The sequence below is a fragment of the Musca autumnalis genome, unplaced genomic scaffold (assembly GCF_047663935.1).
Source record: "Musca autumnalis isolate F117 unplaced genomic scaffold, ASM4766393v1 scaffold_4, whole genome shotgun sequence".
In the NCBI taxonomy this organism is placed as follows: domain Eukaryota; kingdom Metazoa; phylum Arthropoda; class Insecta; order Diptera; family Muscidae; genus Musca; species Musca autumnalis.
The window spans coordinates 6996465-7011714 of record NW_027411977.1 but is presented as its reverse complement, the minus strand read 5'-3'; the positions used below and the strand labels follow the sequence as shown (position 1 = coordinate 7011714).

The 15250-nt window shown below is 36.3% G+C and overlaps 1 long non-coding RNA gene across 1 annotated transcript; it reads right to left on the bottom strand.

The window, feature by feature from the left end:
- Positions 1 to 7539: 7539 nt before the first annotated feature.
- LOC141403441 (uncharacterized) lies at positions 7540 to 12526 on the bottom strand. The gene is made up of 3 exons (XR_012412798.1): positions 10801 to 12526; positions 8920 to 9801; positions 7540 to 8757 (listed from the first exon to the last, which is right to left on the bottom strand). It is a non-coding gene; the product is annotated as an uncharacterized lncRNA (long non-coding RNA).
- Between the last annotated feature and the right edge of the window lie 2724 nt (positions 12527 to 15250).

The window sequence follows — 15250 nt, the reverse complement described above, 5'->3', positions numbered from 1 at the left end:
TAATTGGCCTAGCTCGATATGGCTTCAATATTGGTGCACACGATAACTCTCGAAGGTATTAACCGATTGGGTCCATAATTTTCAGGTCCTAATATTTCCTCCAGACATAAATCAGCTTCGAATATGGACTATATCGCTCCACTCCTTCGAGTATCTTCCACACACATTTCCAAAATTGTTGGCCCAAGTACAGTCTAAGGACTCATATCGGATCGGCAGGATGTTTACGGTAAATTTTGTTCGAAGGCAAGTCTATACTTCCTGAGGTATTATACCAAAATAACTCTGTCGGCTCCACCTACAATAAAATGCGATGAAGGACATATCCTAATCAATTTGTTAGCTTTTTTGTCTCCGCCGCTCCTATTACGACGGTACATTTTTTTCGGGCGAAAGTCATGAGGTATTGGCCCAAAAGCGAGTGAAATTCTTCCACACGTACATCAAGTTATAAGAAGGACTATATCGGACAACAGCGTTTTTTCCCTGCAAACTATCAAAAATTTAGCTTAATTGCAGTTTAAGGAATTTTCGAGGATCATTTGCAAATTTTATACCCTACACCACACTGTGCATTTGTATGTAACATGCAAAAGGACGCGAGAGAGACCCATAGTTCCTTTTGGGGGGTATACATAGAATCACTTTCTGAGTCAATTTATGCATGTCCGTCCGTCCAGCTGTCCATGTATTTTTGTGATCTAAGTACAAGTCGAATTTATTGTCCGATTCAGCTGAAAAATGGGGAGTATCTTTTTTTAGCCATAGGAAGAACGCTATTACTTTCGTGAAAATCGGTTAGATTTGGATTATCTCAAACATATATTTTCGACCGATTTGAGGTATTTGGTGCACCAAACACGCAAATTGGACAAAAACAAGGTTTGCCAAAATATGTTGAAATCGGTCCAGATTTGGATATAGCTCCCATATACATTTTCGCCCGATGCCAATACATAAAGTATTTTGTGCACCAAACTAACAAATTTTGATGTAACAAAATTTTGATGTAATGTGGAAAATGTCACCGAATTCGGAATAGAAATAACTTGCCCAAATTATTTTTAAATCGGTCCAGATTTGGATATAGCTTCCATATATATATATTCTCTCGATTTTAAGTATTTGGTGCACCAACATAACTATGTATGTCCAATTTTAATGAATTTTTTAATGAGTAACGGGATTTGGACTAGAAATAAATTTTTCAAATTATTTTGAAAACGGTTCAGATTTGAATACAGCTCTCATATATGTTTGCCCGATTTCATGTGTAGGACACACATTTTGATGAAATTTGGAAAATGTCACTCAATTTGGCCTAGAAAAAATTTCGCCAAATTTTACTGTAGGGTATCAGTGGTGTAGGGTATCATATAGTCGGCCCACACTAATTTTATCTTTTCCTCATTGTTTACTGATATTATTGTGTTTACAGCGATTTAGCCAAGTCCGTTTGTCTGGCTGGCTGGAACTTTCAAACGGAGTAACCAAAACCCATTATACCTGACAAATATCCCTACAAACATTTTTGAATACAAGTCTACGTTTTAGTATAATCCCCATATAATGTTACCAACCACATTTGCTAAAATGAGCACTAAAAAATTAAAAATAGTTTGTTTTGAAAATGTTCAGCAATTTTTTATATAAACTGAAAATTAAAAAATTTCACTTTTTAACTTAAAAATTAAAAAATAAATATAAGTTGGACTCTGACCTTAAATTTCTCAACAGCCTTTTAAGAAATTTGAATTGACTGGAAGCTTAAGATGCTGAAATTAAAATAAATCTATCCCTTCATTTGAGAATTGTTGTCCCATATTGGTGTAATAGACATCAGATATTCTCATCCTCTATTTTATTTAACATTTCTAAACCCCTTCGCAGACATTTTTTTTTCTGCAAGAAAATTTCTTTATTCAAAGATGACTCACTTCATTCACAAAACTTCTCTCACCAACAATTCTTAAATTTCACATTGGGAAGTTGTAAGTCATTTGGATTGTTACAACGAAACAAAATAAAAAACAACACCACTCAATGTTCTTCCGAAAGGTTACTTCTTTGTTTTTTTTTTAATTCAAAACTTTATTATGCAAAAATTTCACCAGCAAAACAAAACACAAATTCAGTTTGTTTTGATCGGTTACTACCAAAGCTGTGAAATCAGCCAACCTAACCAAACAATCAATGTCAATGGTAAAGCGCGCAATTTTTCGTAGCAATGACATTGAATCTCGCTGAATTTCGCAAAGAAAAACCAACAAATCTTTATTATTTTCGTCTTCTTCATTTGTATAGTAGCAATACATGAATGAGTGTGTGTCTGTGCGTTTGCATATATGTTGGTGCGACACTTACTTTGCCACCACTCACTGTCACTGCCACTGGTGTTAAAGATATCATTTGTATGCAATTGCATTGCATTGCCGCCGCTGCATACATACATGGCTAATTATTAACTTCCACCATGTGAAGACCTCAACGGCGTCGAACTCAGCAAAACTTTAACAACAACAAAAATACACCAAAAATGCAATCTTTAGCAAAAATTTGTTGACTCCAATCCCCACCACACCATCACGCTGGAACCTCTTGCGGCAAGTTGTTACCTAGTCTTGGACAAAACAAAAAAAAACTAAAGAAAAACACACCAGTCATGGACAGACAGACAGACAATGGGAAAAGTGCAGTCGAATGTAAACAATGTTGAAAATAATGTAAAAGTGGATAAAATTTCTTTTTCAAGGGCCACTTGGACGGACGTTGTCTGTTGTTGTTGGTGTGTTATGCACAACAAACAGAATGACAAACAAGGCAAGAAAATTGCATAAATCGTCAAAATATTGTCAAGAATTTAGGTTTTGCGTTTATTTTTGTTGCTGGCCGTTTTGTGTGGTGTTTGTTATGGCTTTCGAGTCAAGGAATTTTGAGGAAAATGCTTCCGTTATTGAAAATTGAGCTTAAATAGTAAATAAATTGCAAACGTAGGGTAATAACATGACCTTATTTTTAATCGGCATTAAAGTCAACAATTAATGAGGTCGACCAATAAAGTTATGTTTATTCCTTGTGGTGGACAGCTTTTCAAAATTGTTTAGGAATGTGATACTAAGATTACTCCTGAATAATATGATGCTATTTTACTGGCGGCCATTGCCAGTATGGACCTCTCCACCCTCTTACTTCGACCATAGTAAATATGCGCTTAGTTACCCTACGATTAATTTATGTTATGCTTAAGTATTTCATACGTAATTTTTTTAATTATACCCTCATCATTAATGCTAACGAGGGCATATACACTTTCATACAAGCAAAATGTGCCTCATCGAAATAATGTTTGGACGAAATGTGTTTCAGACAATTTGGAGTTGAGTTAGCCATGTCCTTCTGTCTGTCTGGCTGGCTGGAGCGCACGATAACTCTCGTACGGATTAACTGATTCGGTGCCAAAATTTGGCTGTCGTAATATTTTTTCCAAACTTAGTTCAAGTTCGAAGATGGGTTATATCGGTCCACTTCTTCCGCAAAAGTTCAAAAATGTTCGCAAAATTTGTGCGTACGGTAACTATTGAAGGAAGTAAACGATTTGATCCATACTTTGCACATCGTGAAATTTCTACCAGACTTAGATGAGATTCCAATATGGACTCAATCGGTCCACTCCTTCGGGTACCTCCCACACAAAATTTCGGAAAAGTTCAGTTTAGGACCTGCTCTCGAATCGGTTTGATTTTTGCTGTAGCAACTTGTTACTTGTTACTGCCCCCCATACGACGGTATAAGTTTCATCAGGGGCAAGTGCATACTTCCTGCTCTCGAATCACTTTGATTTTTGTTGAAGTAACTTGCATTCGCTGCCTCAATTACGGCACTAAAAGTTTTTTCAAGGGAAAGTCCATACTTCTTGTGAAAACAGCCCGAAAGTTCTAAAAAACCCCTATGTCACCATATGTAGTGGCTGGAGGTCTCGAACCGAATACTGCGTTCGTCTACACTTTGGATATTGTAATATTTCTTCGAATATTAAATGAAATTCGAAGGTGGTGCTTGCAGGTCCACTCCTTCCGGTACCTTCCCCACAAAAGTTCGAAAATATTCGATAAAATGGTACGCGCGATTTCTCATAGACGTAGCAACCGATTTGGTCCAAACTTTGGATCTCTAAATATTGTCGAAACTTAGATTATGTTCAAATGTGGGCTATATCTGTTCAATCCTTGTGGCACCACCCACACAAACGTTCACCAGTTTTGTGTGGTTCGAGGATCCTTTGGGCGTTTTTAACCGAAGGTTTTCCTAGTGGATATAGCCCCCATAGAACGGTACCACTCGATTTTCGGTATTTTAAAGTTGTTAGCTTCATTATCACACCGAAATGGCTGAAATATAGTACTTAGTCTTCGTGAGGGTGTACAACTTTTCCCCAAAATTTTGTCGGTATAGCGCCCATAGAACGATACCTTCCGATTTGGGGTATTTTGAAGGTTGTAGCCTCAATATTCCACTGAAATGGCTGAAATTTGGTATTTAGTCTTCATTTGGGGGTACAAAGCTTTCTATAGGTGGTCTCAATATTCCTCCGAATTAGCTGAAATATGTTATTTTTAGTCTTCATTTGGGGTATAAAACTTTCCATATGAAATTTGTCGGTATAGGTCCACGTCTTCATATAGCCCCCATTGAACGGTATCACCCGATTTTCGGTATTTTGAAATTTGTGGCTTAAATATTCCACCGAAATTGCTAAATTTGGTATTTAGTCTTCGTTGGTGGTAGAAAACGTTGCCCCCGAAATTTGTCCGTACAGGTCCACGCCTTCATATAGCGCCCATAGATCTGTTCCTCCCGATTTTCGGCATTTTGAAAGTTAGCCGCATTATTTTACCGAAACTGCTGGAATTTGGTATTTATGTAGCCTGTTCATAAACGAAAGGAAATTATAGTTCAGTTTTGATTCAACACAACTCGTGGTGGGGGGTACAACAAAAGTTGTTCATGTAAGAAGCACTTCGAAGCAAATGCTCGCCTGTGTCTTCGGCAAAACTGATCGTGTGGCGACTATACGGCCTGAAAAATGTAGGACGGTTAATTCTTAGTGGTGCACTACAAGTTGTTTGCCTGAAGTCTGCTTAGAAAATGAACAAGAGAAAACGAACCATTCTGCATCATGACAATGAAAGCTCTCACCCATCGATACAAACCAGCGCTTGTTTGACCGGACAAAACTTAAAATTGGTAGGTCATCCGCCGTACAGGCGTGGTGAACGATTTGCGTCGCCAGAAGGTGCTGTAATAGCGTCCAAAAAACATGTTTTGGAGCACATGAAAAACTATATAAATCATGCTGGAGACTACATAGGGAAACAATAAAACTATTTTCAATGATAAATATTCACGTTTGTATAGGTTAACACGATCAGGTACCACCCTCACAAAGGTTTAAAGTTCATCGAAGATAATATTTTTGTGATTCTGATAACAACGATATAATTTTTGTGGGAAAATCCATTCTTCCATGCTGGAAAAAACTCCTACAGTGACCAACTAAAATGACTGGTTGGCTCAATAACTATCGAATGGAATGAAACCCAAAATTGAATCCAGCTCTAAAATGGAGCAACACTTTTGGACTTTATTCCAGCCACCTCTCGGATCATGTGGGTTCGTGTATATATCTGTCGGCATAGCTGACTGACGCGATTGCAATTTTCCCTTTGTTAATTTGAATTTCTTAACAGGCGCCTCTGGTGTCCAAGTACGCTTTTTTGAGATTTTTACTTGGCTCGAGTAATACTTTGTCAATTAGTTGATATTTTATCGGAATGAGAAGGGCTTTCCTGAAGAAATATGGCAGTTAAGTGGAGCACTTTATGGAGATCATGTAGCGATCCACCTTCGCCATTACGAAATATGATGCTAAAATCGGTTATTAATTCATCTAAGTTGAAGTTTCAGCAAGATTCGAAAAATTGATTTAAACCTCTTGTTTGTCCAAAATTCTAAAAATTTTAATCTTAATTAAGTAACATTATTTTAATACATGGAATTGCTTTATAAGCATTATGACATCTATTTGCGTTGTTGTGAGAATAACTTTTAGAAGAAGCTGGATTTCTTTATTTAACAAAATAAAACGCAATTCCTCAAATTAAAATAAATTCTCCAAAAAAGGAACACAAAATTTAAATTTAAGTATATAAATGCATTGTATAAACAATAAAAAAACAATAACAGCAGCACAAACAGAAGTTGAAATAGTAACAGCTTCCATCCAGCCAGCCAGTCAGCCAGCCAAGCCGTCAGTCAGCCACTCAACCAACCATTACCAATGATGGTACAGAGCCACCAACAACACCATATCCTCCAGAAAGAAGTATAGAAATTTTGTTGTTTTTTTTTTTTTTTTGTAGATTCTGTATGATGTCTTGCTGCTCTCTGTTCTTGCTGTGGGTATGTGTGCACGCTGTATATTTGTTTTGGGGACAGTTGGTGCGGTTTTAAGCCGGGTGAGATGTGGAGACGGCGCGTGTTAGATCGTTTTCAGGTCATTCACTGTGTTGAATGTTGTGTCTCGTTTCATGATTCACTTAATTTGTTAATATGTACAATGATACCCCGTGTTATATACACATTTGTATTTGAGTATGAAGTCTAGAAATCGGCTACACCAAACCCATCGTCGAAGGAACGAAAACAAAAATATATAACCGAAGAAGTAAAGAATATAATTTGGACGAATAAAAAAATATGTAAAGACAATTTTTGTATATAGTTCTCCCTTCTATCTCTCAGCTATCAGTCAAAAACGACAACCTTCAAACGGTTGTCGACTGCTGCAATACCCCCAAAAAACAAAACTGAAACCTCCATGACGTGTTAACACAAAAGAAGGAAATATTGGAACGAGTGTAAAGGTGTCGTCTGTTCATCGACACCAACTTTGGCCAAGTCAGCAAAACAACAAAAAAATCATTGCACATTGGGTGCAAGGAATTTATTGACATTTATTTAGAATAATTAAAATGGGAAGTTTAATATAAAATAGTGCTGGGTAAATTATTATTTTTTGTCTTCTATTTTCGGTAACCAAAAAAATTTGTTAGAAAATACCACTAGTGTAGTGGAATTCTGTAACTAATTTTTTGAGTTACCGACAAAAGCCGGTTAAATTAAAACTCATACCCCCATTATTATAAGTCTACTTTTGTTATAGTTTCGATTTACCGAACAGATTTGTAGCGTTCCGGTTAACTTAAAGTTAAAAGTGATGATAGAATTTCAAGGAGGAGCTTCTTGTCATTATCTTTCAATGTAAAAATTATATTTTTAATGCCTCCAAATTAGTTTATTTTGCATTTTCAAATCCATCAGATAGTAAAAGAACACATGTAATAATGGCCCATAATTAAGAATGCAAATTATCAATAAAAGTTGACAACATTGTTGCTATCGTTAGGACTTAGAGACAACTTTATTTTGGTCTTTATTTTGTCGGTAACTCGAAAAAAAGAGTTACAGAATTCTTCTACTGTAGTGGGATTCTCTAATGCCTTTTTTGGTTACCGACAAAAATTGTTAAAATTGAAATGGTTATAATTTCGGTAATTAAAGAAAATTTTCGGTAAGTTAGCAACCAAAATAAAGTTGCACCAGTGTTGCCAACTTTTATTCATACTTTTCATTCATAATTTTGCATATTAATTTTACGGATTTTTGTCGATAACCAAAAAAAAGGCGTTAGAGAATCCCACTACTGATGTCCAAAGTGGTAAATTACTGGCAATTGTGTGGGAAAATTTGGCTATACCAAACCAAAATCCAATTTAATAAAAAGGCTTTCTAGGCTTGGCGATCCCAATTGAAAATTATAGACGAATGGACTTTTTGCAAAATACCGAAAATCGGGAGGTACTACACAAAACCAAGACCAATTTATGGAAATTGTTTAAATGACCTTTTCGCCCGTGGGAAGTATCGTGGAATGGTGTGTATACCACAATGTTGACCTATATTTTCAATAGCTTCCCAAGAGATTTTTTTTTATTCTCTGGATATTGAAAATCCTAACTTTCAACTATTTTAGTTTTACAAAATTATTTGTTTAGTTTTTTTTAGCATTTTCTAACAAATAAATGCTCCCAGTTATTCTCGAAGAGAGTAAGCGATTTGGTTCAAACTTTGCTAATTATCATCACATTCAGAAATGGATTATTTCTGTCCACAATTTCCTTACACCCTTTTAGGGAAGTTCAGTACAGTTCGCTAGACTGCAGATTGGTGAATATTGAGTTATTTCCTTATTCGCGAAGCCCATAAAACCCAAGATAAGGTCCCGAAAGCTCTAAAAATCCCTATTTTTCTACCCTTAGCATTTATGCTAACGAGGGTATATACACTTTCATACGGGCAAATGTGCCTCATCGAAATAATGGTCGATTTAGCAATGTCCGTCCGTCTGTCTGTCTAGCTGGAGCGCACGATAACTCTCGAACGGATGAACCGCTTTGGCCCAAAATTTGGCATTCGTAATATTTTCTCCAAACTTAGTTTAAGTTCGAAGATAGGCCATATCGGTCCACTCTTTCAGGTACCTCCCCCACAAAAGTTCGAAAATTTTCGGATAAATTGTGCGAACGATAACTCTTGAAGGGAGTAACCGATTTGGTCCATAATTTGCACATCGTAAAATTTCTACCGGACTTAGATAAGGTTCCAATATGGACTCCATCGGTCCACTCCTTCGGGTAACTCCTACACACAATTTCGGAAAAGTTCAGTTTAGGACCTGCTCTCGCACGATAATTCTCGAATTGATCAGCCGATTCGGTCTAAAATTTGGCGTTCGTAATATTTTGTCCAAAGTTAGTTTAAGTTCGAAGATAGACCATGTCGGTGCACTCCTTCAGGTACCTCCTCCACAAAAAATGAAAATGTTCGGAAAATTTGTGCGCACGATAATTCTTGAAGGGAGTAACCGATTTTGTCCATACGTTTCGCATCGTATGATCTCTATGGGACATAGATCAATTTTGAATATGGACTATATAATTACACTTCTTTTAGGACTTCCCACACAAAATTTGTGAAGAGTGCAGTTTAAGGCCTGCTCTCAAATTGTTTTTTTTTTCTTTTTGTAACAATTTGTCTTCGCTGCCACCATTACAATAGTACACGCTTTTTTTCAGTGGATAGTCCATAATTCCTGAAAAAAATAATCCGAAAGGTTTAAAATACCCCTATGGCACCATATACAGCAGCTGGAGCGCACGATAACTCTCGAAAGGATCAACCGAATCGGTTCAAAATTTGGACTTCGAATCCCTTTGGTTTTCATTATAACAACTTGTATTCGGTTTTCCCATTACCGAATCGGTCAGAATTTGGACTTCGAATTCCTTTGGTTTTTGTTGTAACAACTTGTATTCGCTTTCCCCATTACGACGGTACATGTTTTTTTTCAGGGGCCTGCTGGCACCAACGAAACCAATTTGGCCAAATGTTGTACACCGTATTATATAGGCGTCAGAGGTATTGTGTGTTATTTATTTTCTTTAGGTCCGAGGTTGAGGTATATCTCTGTCGGCCAAGCCGACTGATACTTTATTACTTGTACAAACATCCCATAAGGGACAAGGGAGACTTCTCTCATATCAATGAGTACACCCCGATTCATATTATCTCAAGGATAGGGGACCTACAGTTTACCGCAGAGTCCGAACGGCGTGTCTAAGACACCACTTTTGAAGAGAAGTTTTACATGACTGAAATACTCAGGAAATGTCGCCAACATCACTGAGGGATATTTTGCCACCGTTGAAAAGTGTTTTGATGTTGCCTGGCCGGGGAATCGAACCCACGACCTTATGTGTGCAAGGCGGGTGTGCATACCATTGCACCACGGTTGCACCCAAATCTCATGTAAACTCTAAACTAATTTTAACAAGATTTCAAATATGGAAAATGTCATAAGAAGGATATTTACGAGTACTTCCTTCTGAATTGATAAACGAGAACCGATATAAACGATTGAGGGTATATTTGTGTCAACACAACCAATTAATACAGTTGTACTTGTGTTTGCTCAGTTAATATTGGACCCGATTTTGTTAAAACTTTGCATATCGTATTATTCCTTCAGATATAAATCGGGTTCGAATATGGGTTATATCGGTCCACTTCTTTTACAACGGTACAATTTTTGGGGACAAGTTCACACTTCCTGACGGCACCAACTAAAATGGCAAATCAGCAAGATAACTCTAGCAGAAAGTTTCTGATCGGTCCAAACTTTGCACATCGTAATATTTCATTCACTGATGTATCAGGTTGGATATGGTCTATATCGGTCCTGTACCCCACGCACAAAATTTGGGAAAAGTGCAGTTTAAGGATTCGTCTCGGATCTATTTGCAGAAGGTTATTTTCCCAGCCCATATTACAACGTTACAATTTTTTGGGAGTAAGTTCATACTTCCTTAGATAATGGCCCAAAAGCTCCAAGAAACCGTGCCAGCACATAAACATAAAAAAACAATTATCGTCTGCTCCAGTACTGCAAGAATCTATTAATTTTTTACTATTTTTTCCGATAACATAAAGGAAAAATTTTTATCGTAGTAATAAATAGTAGATTCTTGCAGGTTCTGGAACAGAGCATTAGTTTTAATTAACTTTTTTGTTTTTGTAATATTTTGTATTTTTTTAAGGTATTATTCTCACTAAAATTTTTATAAAAAATAATATGAATATGCTCAAACGTTAAAAATTTCAAAATATTACAAAAAACAACACAAACAATTGCATAACTCATCCATTTTAAAACGTGTTATTGTTTTTTTTTTCCTTTTCGGAAACATATACGAGTATATATATGTTTGTATTTTCAAAAAACTATAGTTACAACTTCGATTATTTACATGTTACTATCTTAAAATGGTTCCATGTTCCATTGTACCTTTCTATGCCTTCACGAACAATGTACATCTTAGGGCTCATCGCAGATCACCTTTCAAAACATGTCCATAAAGTAAGACTAAAATAAAAAATAAATTAATACCAATAAAAAAATAAACTAAAAAATGCAACAAATTCTTCCAATGTTTGAATTTGAACAAAGAACTACAATACCACTAAACTGCAACAACAGTAAACACCCCAGGCTAAAGGGAGACGCTGGCTGTTTGGCTTGTAGTATATAAACCACACAGACTGTTACATACTTTCTTTAACCAACCTCTGACTATGATTGTAAACATCAGTCTTACATTTTACGTTTATTTTTTTGGGTATAAAAACGAAAGAAACCGTGTTCATATACATATTTTGATGACTACCTAACCATCTTCAGCTTCGTTTGTCTAGTTCTTAAATGGGTTTCTTTGCCTTTGTTGCAAAACATACATACATAAGTAGATGGCTGATAGGTGGACTGGCGGGCTCGCCTCTACCTATTTTAACGTTTTCTTCAACTTCATCTTGCAGGTGGCCGGAAAAGGTAAAGGATACCCCAATGATATAGTAAATGCAGATGGTTGGCTGGCTGACGGGGAGCCAATGCTGCATTCTATTGTGGTAACGATTATGTGGGTCTGTTGTGTGTCTATTTGTCTGAATCGTAAATGGCAGCACAGACCATTTTCTTTAGATTAATTTTGCCTTTTGTGTGTAAAGTTATAATTCTATTTGTAATGCTGATGTTGTTGTTGTTGTAATTCGTATTTCTGACCCCCAAAACACTCATGGCGTTGTGTTGCTCCAAAAGGAAGTCTGTTTTCTACGTTGTATACAAACAAAACCCTCCAATATTCCCACAACAGATGCTTGTGTTACTTTGAAAGATTTCCTAGAGATCCCTCCTTACTTTGATTTCGATTCTGCATGCCTTTCCACAAAACATTTAACAACAGATGCCTGCCTCCGCAGTGGCAGCAGACATTGTTCTGCTTTTGCCATAGAATCAAATTCCCCCAATTCAAAAGAGTCTCCTCACAGAACTCAGCAGTGTGTGTGAGAAGCTTCTCTATTAAGAGCACTCACACACACACACAAATACATGTATTCAACCATCCTCATGATCCATGGGATCCCTACCTTTGCATTAATATGGTGGAGATGATAACAGGGCCAACAGTCAGTCAGTCAGTTGTGTGTAATCCAAACGGAAAGTGAAAATTTGTGGCTACATACGAACGCAACAACAACAACAGCAAACACACAAATACACACACAGCTATCACAATAACAAAAAATTACGACTGTCGGTCGGCCTTCTTTCCCCCCTTTTCAATGCTGTTACCGATGATGTTGTTACCGCTACAAACCCTCACCTAGCCCTCTTTAACAGCAACACATCTTCAGCGAAGCTAAAATGTTATGGTGTTTATATGTGTTGAACACACACACACATTCTCAACCACAGTTACAACATTTTATTTACATTTTTCTCATAACCTTTTGCAAACAAATGAGCATGAGAGATATTCTCTTGTTTTCATTTTCGCGGAAAATACACCCAACCAGCTGTTGGCTCTCGGTGTTTTGACTCTGTAAATTTGATTCTGTTACCGAGTTCTTCTTGTCAATGGTTGGTGGACTGACCTATGTAAATATGAGGAATAGAGAGTAGGTGCTTTTACTTTTGATGTGTTCCACTTTTATATAGTTTATCCCAATTTTCATGGTCCCTTTATATTTATAATTCTGTTGATTATATATTGCACCTAAAACATTTATTATTTAAGATCGAATAACCAATCACTGATTGATATGGATTATAATTAACATAGGCTGTCTTGACGCAATTATAATATACTTTGCATTTTGTAGAAAAAACATTAGCTTCCTAAAAGTATTGTCCGTTATAACCCAGCAAAAATTCGGATCCGTTAGTCATTATGTTAATGGGTACAAAGTAATGTATACAAAAATAACTACTTGTATTACTCCTTATATAGTAATGAGTACGGTGGCACAGAGCTTGTGTGTCCGACTACAAATCCAAGGGTTGTGTGTTGAACGCTCACCGTCGGCCGGGTACGTTTTTAAAAAAAAAAAACCAAAGAACAGTTGCTGGTGCGCATGTACCCAGCAAAACAAGTCCTCTCAAAATAATGGGTTTTTATAGTACTTTTTGGTAGTCGTAACTACTTACAAAACAAACTAATAACATTATTTTAACAAGGACATGTCGCACTGAATAACTAGTTATTCTATGACCAATATAACCACTAGAATAACTAATTATTTCATGTCCACTGGATGTTTAAAAATTAGCTATAAGTTAAAAAATTATATTTTCTATTTTTAGAACAGTTGAGGTGGAATTTGTTTTCAATTTCAGCGCACTTCATATTTTTTATTTTACTTCGCCCTCTCCCGGATTTGAACACACGAACTTCTGCTTTGTAGTCCAATACACTACACACTCGGCCACTCACACGAACATTAAGGGTTGTTTAATGACTTACATGTGCACCACCAACTGTTCTTTGTTTTGTATACATTACTTTGTAATGGGTTACATAATGACTAACGGATCCAAATTTTTGCTGGGTAAGCAAATGTTCGTGTGCGTGGCCAAGTGTCTAGCGTGTTAGGCTACAAAGCAGAAGTTCGTGTGTTCAAATCCAGCAGATGTCGAAATAAAACAAAAATAAAATAAACAATATGAAGTGTGTTGAAATTGAAAACAAATTCCACCTCAACTGTTCTAAAATAGAAAATATAATGTTTTAACTTGTAGCTTATTTTTCAACTTCCAGTGGTCAGTGGCTAGTTATTCTAGTGGTTATATTGGTCATAGAATAACTAGTTATTCAGAGCGACATGCCCTTGTTAAAATAATGGGTTAATAGGGGTTTTTTAAGTAGTTACGACTACCAAAAAGTACTATAAAAACTCATTATTTTGGGAGATTTTTTTTGCTGGGAACGTATGGTCGTATAGTACTCTGTTACGAATCTGTACGTATGTACAAGAGAGCTGCGTGATAAGTGTGCATGTGTGACTGACAGACTAGAAACTGACTAGAAACTTGAAATTTGTAATGTGGGTTATTGATGGTGTGTTTAGGGCGATATAAAGCTGGGTTTTGGGAAATTTGTACTACACAGGTATGAAAAGTACCAAAAGGTACTAAATATTGTAGCATGCTATTTAGCAAACAGGTACATCTAGAGCCTGGGTTCGTACTGGAAAAGCAGGAAAGTACCAAAAGGTACTAAATGTTGCACCATAAATTTTTCGAACGGGTAAAGGTAGAACTTCGTGAGGTATGATTGGGTTTTTCAACATTTGTCAGGAAGTGTACGAAAAGTACCACAAGGTACTGCAAATTGTATCCTTTGTGTTTGGTCTCTGATGGAGTATCGAAGGGTTTTAGAAAATTCGAACTATATTTGCATAAAAAGTACTAAATTAGATAACATTTAATATTGTGTGAACGAAATTTGGAATGTGAAGTTTCAGAAGTAGGGATAATATTAGGAGGTAGTTTTGGAAGTATGTTCTTATGTGTACGATAGGTACTAAATATATTAAAATTTTTCTTTTGATGGGTAGAGTTGGGGGTACGAAAAGTACTTAATTGCACAAAGTTTGGTATTGGATAAAGGTCAGTGACCATAATATCTAGTTGAATACGTTAAGATAATAATATATGGTATAAGATTGAGATATGGGGGTAGTTTTCGGAATTCGTAATTATGTGTATGAACATTTCTAAATGGTACTAAATTGTATACAACTTCGATTTGGGTGAGCGGATAGAGCTGGAAACTTGAAATTTAGAATTAAGTATAGGATTGAGATATGGGGTAGTTTTAGTACCTATGTTTACGAAAAGTACTAAATGGTACTAAATTTGGTACAATTTGGATTTGGGCGAACGGAATCATGAAATTTTGAATTAAGATTACTGTTGGAGTGTAGGATTGAGGAAGTTTTGGATATTCGTACTTATGGGTACGGAAAGTACTAAATTTGGTACAATTTGGATTTGGGCGAACAGATAGAGCTGGAACCCAGAAATTTCGTACTTATAGGTACGGAAAGTTCTAAATGGTGCAAAATTTGGTACAATTTGGTTTTGGGTGAACGGATAGAGCTGGAATCCTGAAATTTGGAATTAAGACTACTGTGGGAGTGTAGAATTGAGGTAGTTTTGCATATTCGTGCTTATGGGAAGGGAAAGTACTAAATTTGGTACAATTTCGATTTGGGTGAACGGTTAAAGCTGGAATCC